Raw genomic sequence first — 7786 nt, forward strand, 5'->3', positions numbered from 1 at the left:
AGCATCAAAAGTATAAAACTAGCATCAAAAGTATAAAACTAGCATCAAATGTATACAACTACCATTACATCTATAAAACTACCATTACATCTATACAACTACATTTAGAAGCAGCATCAAATCTATAAATCTACCTTTAAATCTATAAAACTACCTCTACATCTGTAAATCTACCATCAAATCTATAAAACTACCATTACATCTATAAAACTACAATCAAACCTATACAACTACCATTACATCTGTAAAACTACCATGAAATTTACAAAACAACCATTAAATGTATAAAACTACAAATAGATCTATAAAACCATCATCAAATCTATAAAACTACCATCCCATTTCTACAACTACCAATACATCTATAAAACTACCACCAAATCTAAAAACCTACCATGAAATCTATAAAACTTCTATTATTTATGTAAAACTACCATCGAATCTATTAATCTACCATACATCAATAAAACTACCAGCAAATTTATAAAACTACCATTAAATCTATAAAACTACCATCAAATCTATTAAACTACCATCAAATCTACTAAATTAACATTAGATGCAGCATCAAATCTATAAAACCACCATCAAATCTATAAAACTAGCATCAAATGTATAAACCTAGCATCACATCTATAAAACTACCATTAAATCTATAAAACTACCATTACATCTATAAAACTACCATTAGAATCAGCATCAAATCTATAAATCTACCAGTCAATCTATAAAACTACCTTTACATCTGTAATACTTGCATTAGAAGTGTAACGGATGTGAAATGGCTAGCTAGTTAGCGGGTACGCGCTAATAGCGTTTCAATCAGTTACGTCACTTGCTCTGAAACCTAGAAGTAGTGTTGCCCCTTGCTCTGCAAGGGCCGTGGTTCGCGCCCGGGTCGGGGCGAGGGGACGTACTAAAGTTATACTGTTACAGAAGCAGCATCAAAACTATAAACTACCATTACATCTGTAAAACTACCATCAAATCTATTAAACTACCATTACACCTGTAAAACTACCATCAAATCTATAAAACTACCATTACATCTATAAAACTACCATCAAATCTATAAAACTACCATTACATCTATAAAACTACAATCAAACCTTTAAAACTTCCAACAAATCTATAAAACTACCATCAAATATATTAAACTACCATCAAATCCATAAAACTACAATTAGAAGCAGCATCAAATCTATTAACTACCATCAAATCTATACAACTACCATCACATCTATAAAACTACCATCAAATGTATAAAACTACCGTTAGAAGCATCATCAAATCTATGAAACTACCACCAAATCTATAGAACTACAATTAGAAGCCGCATCAAATCTATAAAACTCACATTACATCTGTAAAACTGCCATCAATTCTACAAATCTACCATCCATTCCATAAAACTACCATCAAATCCAGAAAACTACTATTCAATCTAGAAAACTACCATCAAATCAATTAAACTACCATTAGAAGCAGCATCAAATCTATAAAACTACCATAAATTCTATATAACTACCATCAAATGCATAAAACTACCATCAAATCTATAGAACTACAATTAGAAGCAGCATTAAATCTATAAAACTACCATCAAATCTATAAAATTACCATCAAATCCATAAAACTACCATCAAATCTATAAAAATACCATCACATCTATAAAACAACCATTAGAAGCAGCATCAAATCTTTAAAACTACCATTACATCTGTAAAACTGCCATCAATTCTATAAAACTACCATCCATTCCATAAAACTACCATCAAATCTATAAAACTACCACTAAATCTATAAAACTACCATCAAATCAATTAAACTACCATTAGAAGCAGCATCAAATCTATAAAACTACCATCAATTCTATAAACTACCATCAAATGCATAAAACTACCATTAAATCTTTAAAACTACCACTAAATCTATAAAACTACCATCAGATCAATTAAACTACCATTAGAAGCAGCATCAATCTATAAAACTACCATAAATTCTATAAACTACCATCAAATGCATAAAACTACCATTAAATCTTTAAAACTACCATTACATCTATAAAACTACCATCAAATCTATAAAACTACCATAAAATCTATCAAACTACCATTAAATCTATACAACTACCATCAAATCTATAAAACTTCCATCACATCTATAAAATGACCATTAGAAGCAGCATAAAATCTATAAAGCTACCATTACAAGCAGCATCAAATCTATAAAACTGCCATTACATCTTTATAACTACCATTAAATCTATAAAACTACCATTACATCTATAAAACTACCATTAGAAACAGCATCAAATCTATAAAACTACCATTAGAAGCAGCATCAAATCTATAAAACTACCATCAAATCTCAAACTACCATTACATCCGTAAAACTACCATCAAATCTCTAAAACTACCATTACATCTATAAAACTACCATGAAATCTATAAAACTACCATTACATCTGTAAAACTACCATCAAATCTCTTAAACTACAATCAGAAGCAGCATCAAATCTATAAACTACCATTTGAAGCACCATAAGATCTATAAAACGACCATTAAATCTTTAAAACTACCATTAGAAGCAACATCAAATCTTTGAAACTACCATTAAATCTATGAAACTACCATTAGAAGCAGCATCCAATCTATAAAACTTCCATTAGAAGCGGGAAAAATGCCATTACAGTGTGATAAGTTCCCAATAATGCTAATGTGGTATTCGGTCCTTTGATTTCCCTTCCGATTATTAGGAACAGTCGAGTAGTAACTGTTAAGTGAAACAAGTGTTGTTGAGGAGTAATATAGCTCCTGGCATCATAAAGTTTGCTGCCTAATATTTCCCGCTTTTTTGATTATCCATTATCATTTGTCATGACGTTTCCTAACTCGAGGAGAGAGAGAGCTCTCTTTCAGCACTGGGAAGAGCAAGCGAGTGCTCGGAGCAGCATATTTGTTCTTCCTCTGCCAGGTGTTTGCGGGGAGGGATGTTCTGGGCTTTTTATGTGTTCTAGCAAAGATATCTTCATAATGAGTGTTTAGGTTTAATAGAGGCTTATAGTAAGACAAGTCTTATAAAATAACAGTCCTTTTAAGTCGACTTTATTCCATTGGACACTGTTCACTCTTCTTTTTATAAATCCCTCAAATTAGCCATCCTGTCTTCAGCACTAACTATCTATCTACACATCTCAGGTAGAGATTCCCCAGCTAGCCATGTTTTTGGAGGGGATCCATAATGCCTGAAATATGAATAGAAACATTCCTAATATTGTCAGTAATGCAGTGAGTCTGTCACGACTGTATATATCATTAGAATGGCGCGCCTCAACCATTTTGTCACACAATGATACAATCCATTTAATCTGAATAAAAATATATATATATATATATGTTTAAAGAATTTTTGCTGTTGCAGTAATAGGGAATCAATCTAGCGGCTTACAGCTCACTGATTTATAATGTTAGTGGAGCTTGAATGGAGATGAGAGATGCAAAATAGTCATCATTCATAACTTAAACTACATGGGGCTCCTGGTCTAAAGTGTCTACAGGTAGTGTCTACCTGTTCTTGGTGTCTATATACTCTGTTGATCCTCCATCTTTGTATCTCCCCAGTCAATGTTACATTTCTGAAAGGTTTGTGATGGATATTTGGATTGGAGCATTGCTGGGACTGGGATGACTTACCATAGCTTGTGTGTTGTGTTTTGTCCTCTTTTTCTCTCTGCCCTACTCACAGCCTCCAAGCATGTCCTCAACAGCATGCTACAGGAGTCATCTTTGATTCCAGACCAGACTTTAGCCACTCACGTCTACCAGGTATTGGGTGAGGTACACGTTTGTATAGCAGATTACAATATAATTACTCACTGTAATTTAAAAATATAAACGCAACAATTTGAAAGAGGAAAAGGAAATCAGCCAATTGAAATAAATTCATTAGGCCCTAATCTATGGATTTAACATGACTGGGAATACAGATATGTGTCTGTTGGTCACAGATACCTTATAAAAGGTATGGCCGTGGATCAGAAAACCAGTTAGTATCTGGTGTGACTACCATTTGCCTCATGCAGCGCGACACATCTCCTTTGCATAGAGTTGATCAGGCTGTTGCTTGTGGAATGTTGTCCCAGTCCTCTTCAATGGCTGTGCAAAGTTGCTGGATATTGGCGTGAACTGGCACACGCTGTTGTACAAGTAGATCCAGAGCATCCCAAACATGCTCAATGGGTGACATTTCTGGTGATTATGCAGGCCATAGAAGAACTAGGACATTTTCAGCCTCCAGGAATTGTGTACAGCAGTGGTTCCCAACTCCTGTCCTCAAGTACCCCCAACAGCACACATTGTTGTTGTAGTCCAGAACAAACGTATCTGATTCAACTCATTGAGGACTTGTTGTTTAGTTAACAAGTCGAATCAGGTGTGCTTGTCCGGGGCTACGAGCACGCAGATGAGCTTCCCTAAGACGATTTGTGCAGAAATTCTATGGTTGTGCAAACCCACAGTTTCATCGGTTGTCCTGGTGGCTGGTCACAGACGATCCTGCAGGTGAAGAAGCCGGATGTGGAGGTCCTGGGCTGGCGTGGTTACACATGGTCTGCAGTTGTGAGGCTGGTTGGACATACTGCCAAATCCTCTAAAACGTCGGAGGTGGCTTATGGTAATGATATAAGCCACCTCTGTCATTTTAGACAGAGGTTATATTCTCTGGCAACAGCTCTGGTGGACATTCTTGCAGTCAGCATGCCCATTGCACGCTCCCTCAACTTGAGACATCTGTGGCATTGGGTTGTGTGACAAAACTGCACATTTTAGTGTGGCCTTTTATTGTCCCCAGCACAAGGTGCCTGTGTAATGATCATGCTGTTTAATCACCTTCTTGATATGCCACACCTGTCAGGTGGATGGATTATCTTGGCAAAGGAGAAATGGTCACTAAAAGGGATGCAAACAAATGTGTGTGTATGAAACATTTCTGTGATCTTTTATTTCAGCTCATGTAACATGGGACCAACACTTTTGTAACGATCTTCTTCATCTTCCTCCTCCTCGGACGAGGAGGAGCATGGATTGAACCAAAATGCAGCGTTGTAGTTCGACATATTATTTATTTACAACAAACAGACGAAGACGAAAAACTCTTGAATAAAATACAAAACAACAAACGAAGTAGACAGACCTGGACTACGAACTTACATGAAACGAAGAACGAACGAACAAGTACTGACTACAAACAAACGAACGAACGATACAGTCCCGTATGGTGCAACAAACACAGACACAGGAAACAACCACCCACAACACCCAATGTGAAAACACCTACCTTAATATGATTCTCAATCAGAGGAGATGAAAACCACCTGCCTCTAATTGAGAACCATATCAGGTACCCATAAACCAACATAGAAACACAAAACATAGACTGCCCACCCAAACTCACGTCCTGACCAACTAACACATACAAAAACTAACAGAAAACAGGTCAGGAACGTGACATAACCCCCCCCTTAAGGTGCGAACTCCGGGCGCACCAGCACAAAGTCTAGGGGAGGGTCTGGGTGGGCATCTGACCACGGTGGTGGCTCAGGCTCTGGGCGAGGTCATGGCTGGCTGACGGCTCTGGCTGGTCATGGCTGGCTGACGGCTCTGGACGCTCATGGCTCGCTGACGGCTCTGGCAGATCCTGTCTGGTTGGCAGCTCTGGCAGATCCTGTCTGGTTGGCGGCTCTGGCAGATCCTGTCTGGTTGGCGGCTCTGGCAGATCCTGTCTGGTTGGCGGCTCTGGCAGATCCTGTCTGGTTGGCGGCTCTGGCAGATCCTGTCTGGTTGGCAGCTCTGGCAGATCCTGACTGACAAACGGCTCTGACGGCTCGGGACAGACGGGCGGCTCTAATGGCTCGGGACAGACGGATGGCTCAGACGGCGCTGGACAGACGGATGGCTCAGACGGCGCTGGACAGACGGATGGCTCAGACGGCACTGGGCAGACGGATGGCTCAGACGGCACTGGGCAGACGGATGGCTCAGATGGCACTGGGCAGACGGATGGCTCAGATGGCACTGGGCAGACGGATGGCTCAGATGGCACTGGGCAGACGGATGGCTCTGGCCGGATGAGGCGCACTGTAGGTCTGGTGCGTGGTGCCGGAACTGGAGGCACCGGGCTAAGGCCACGCACCTTCAGGCTAGTGCGGGGAGCAGGGACAGGGCACACTGAATTCTCAAAGCGTACCTTGGGCCTGGTGCGTGGTACCGGAACTGGTGGTACCGGGCTGAGGGCACGCACATCAGGACGAGTACGGGGAGAAGGAACAGTGTGTACAGGGCTCTGGAGACGCACAGGTGGCTTAGTGCGTGGTGCCGGAACTGGAGGCACTGGGCTGGAGACACGCACCATAGGGAGAGTGCGTGGAGGAGGAACAGGGCTCTGGAAACGCACTGGAAGCCTGGTGCGTGGTGTAGGCACTGGTGGTACTGGGCTGGGGCGGGGAGGTAGCGCCGGAAATACCGGACCGTGCAGGCGTACTGGCTCCCTTGAGCATTGAGCCTGCCCAACCTTACCTGGTTGAATGCTCCCCGTCGCCCGACCAGTGCGGGGAGGTGGAATAACCCGCACCGGGCTATGTAGGCGAACCGGGGACACCATGCGTAAGCCTGGTGCCATGTATGCCGGCCCGAGGAGACGCACTGGAGACCAGACGCGTTGAGCCGGCTTCATGGCACCTGGCTCAATGCCCAATCTAGCCCTACCAGTGCGGGGAGGTGGAATAACCCGCACCGGGCTATGAACACGTACAGGAGACACCGTGCGCTCTACTGCGTAACACGGTATCTGCCCGTACTCCCGCTCTCCACGGTTAGCCTGGGAAGTGGGCGCAGGTCTCCTACCTGCCCTCGGCCCACTACCTCTTAGCCCCCCCCCCAAGAAATTTTTGGGGTTTCTTCTCGGGCTTCCAGCCACGTCTCCTTGCTGCCTCCTCATACCACCGCTCTTGGGCTCTCGCTGCCTCCATCTCCTCACGAGCGCGGCGATATTTCCCAATATGTGCCCAGTGTCCTTCTCCCTCCAATACTTCTTCCCATGTCCAAGACTCCTGTTTAGTAGGCCACTGCTCGAACTTACGCTGCTTGGTCCGGGTTTGGTGGGTGGTTCTGTAACGATCTTCTTCATCTTCCTCCTCCTCGGACGAGGAGGAGCATGGATTGAACCAAAATGCAGCGTTGTAGTTCGACATATTATTTATTTACAACAAACAGACGAAGACGAAAAACTCTTGAATAAAATACAAAACAACAAACGAAGTAGACAGACCTGGACTACGAACTTACATGAAACGAAGAACGAACGAACAAGTACTGACTACAAACAAACGAACGAACGATACAGTCCCGTATGGTGCAACAAACACAGACACAGGAAACAACCACCCACAACACCCAATGTGAAAACACCTACCTTAATATGATTCTCAATCAGAGGAGATGAAAACCACCTGCCTCTAATTGAGAACCATATCAGGTACCCATAAACCAACATAGAAACACAAAACATAGACTGCCCACCCAAACTCACGTCCTGACCAACTAACACATACAAAAACTAACAGAAAACAGGTCAGGAACATGACAACTTTACATGTTATGTTTATTTTTGTTCAGTGTAAAAATGTGTTATTGGAAATGAATCCACACAGTATCTTTCTCATGACTACGGAGCTATTGCAGCCAAGTTTTGCATGTGTGGGTAAAAACTTTGAAATATTAAATATGA

Source organism: Salvelinus namaycush, chromosome 28 (genome assembly GCF_016432855.1).
Source record: "Salvelinus namaycush isolate Seneca chromosome 28, SaNama_1.0, whole genome shotgun sequence".
NCBI lineage: Eukaryota > Metazoa > Chordata > Actinopteri > Salmoniformes > Salmonidae > Salvelinus > Salvelinus namaycush.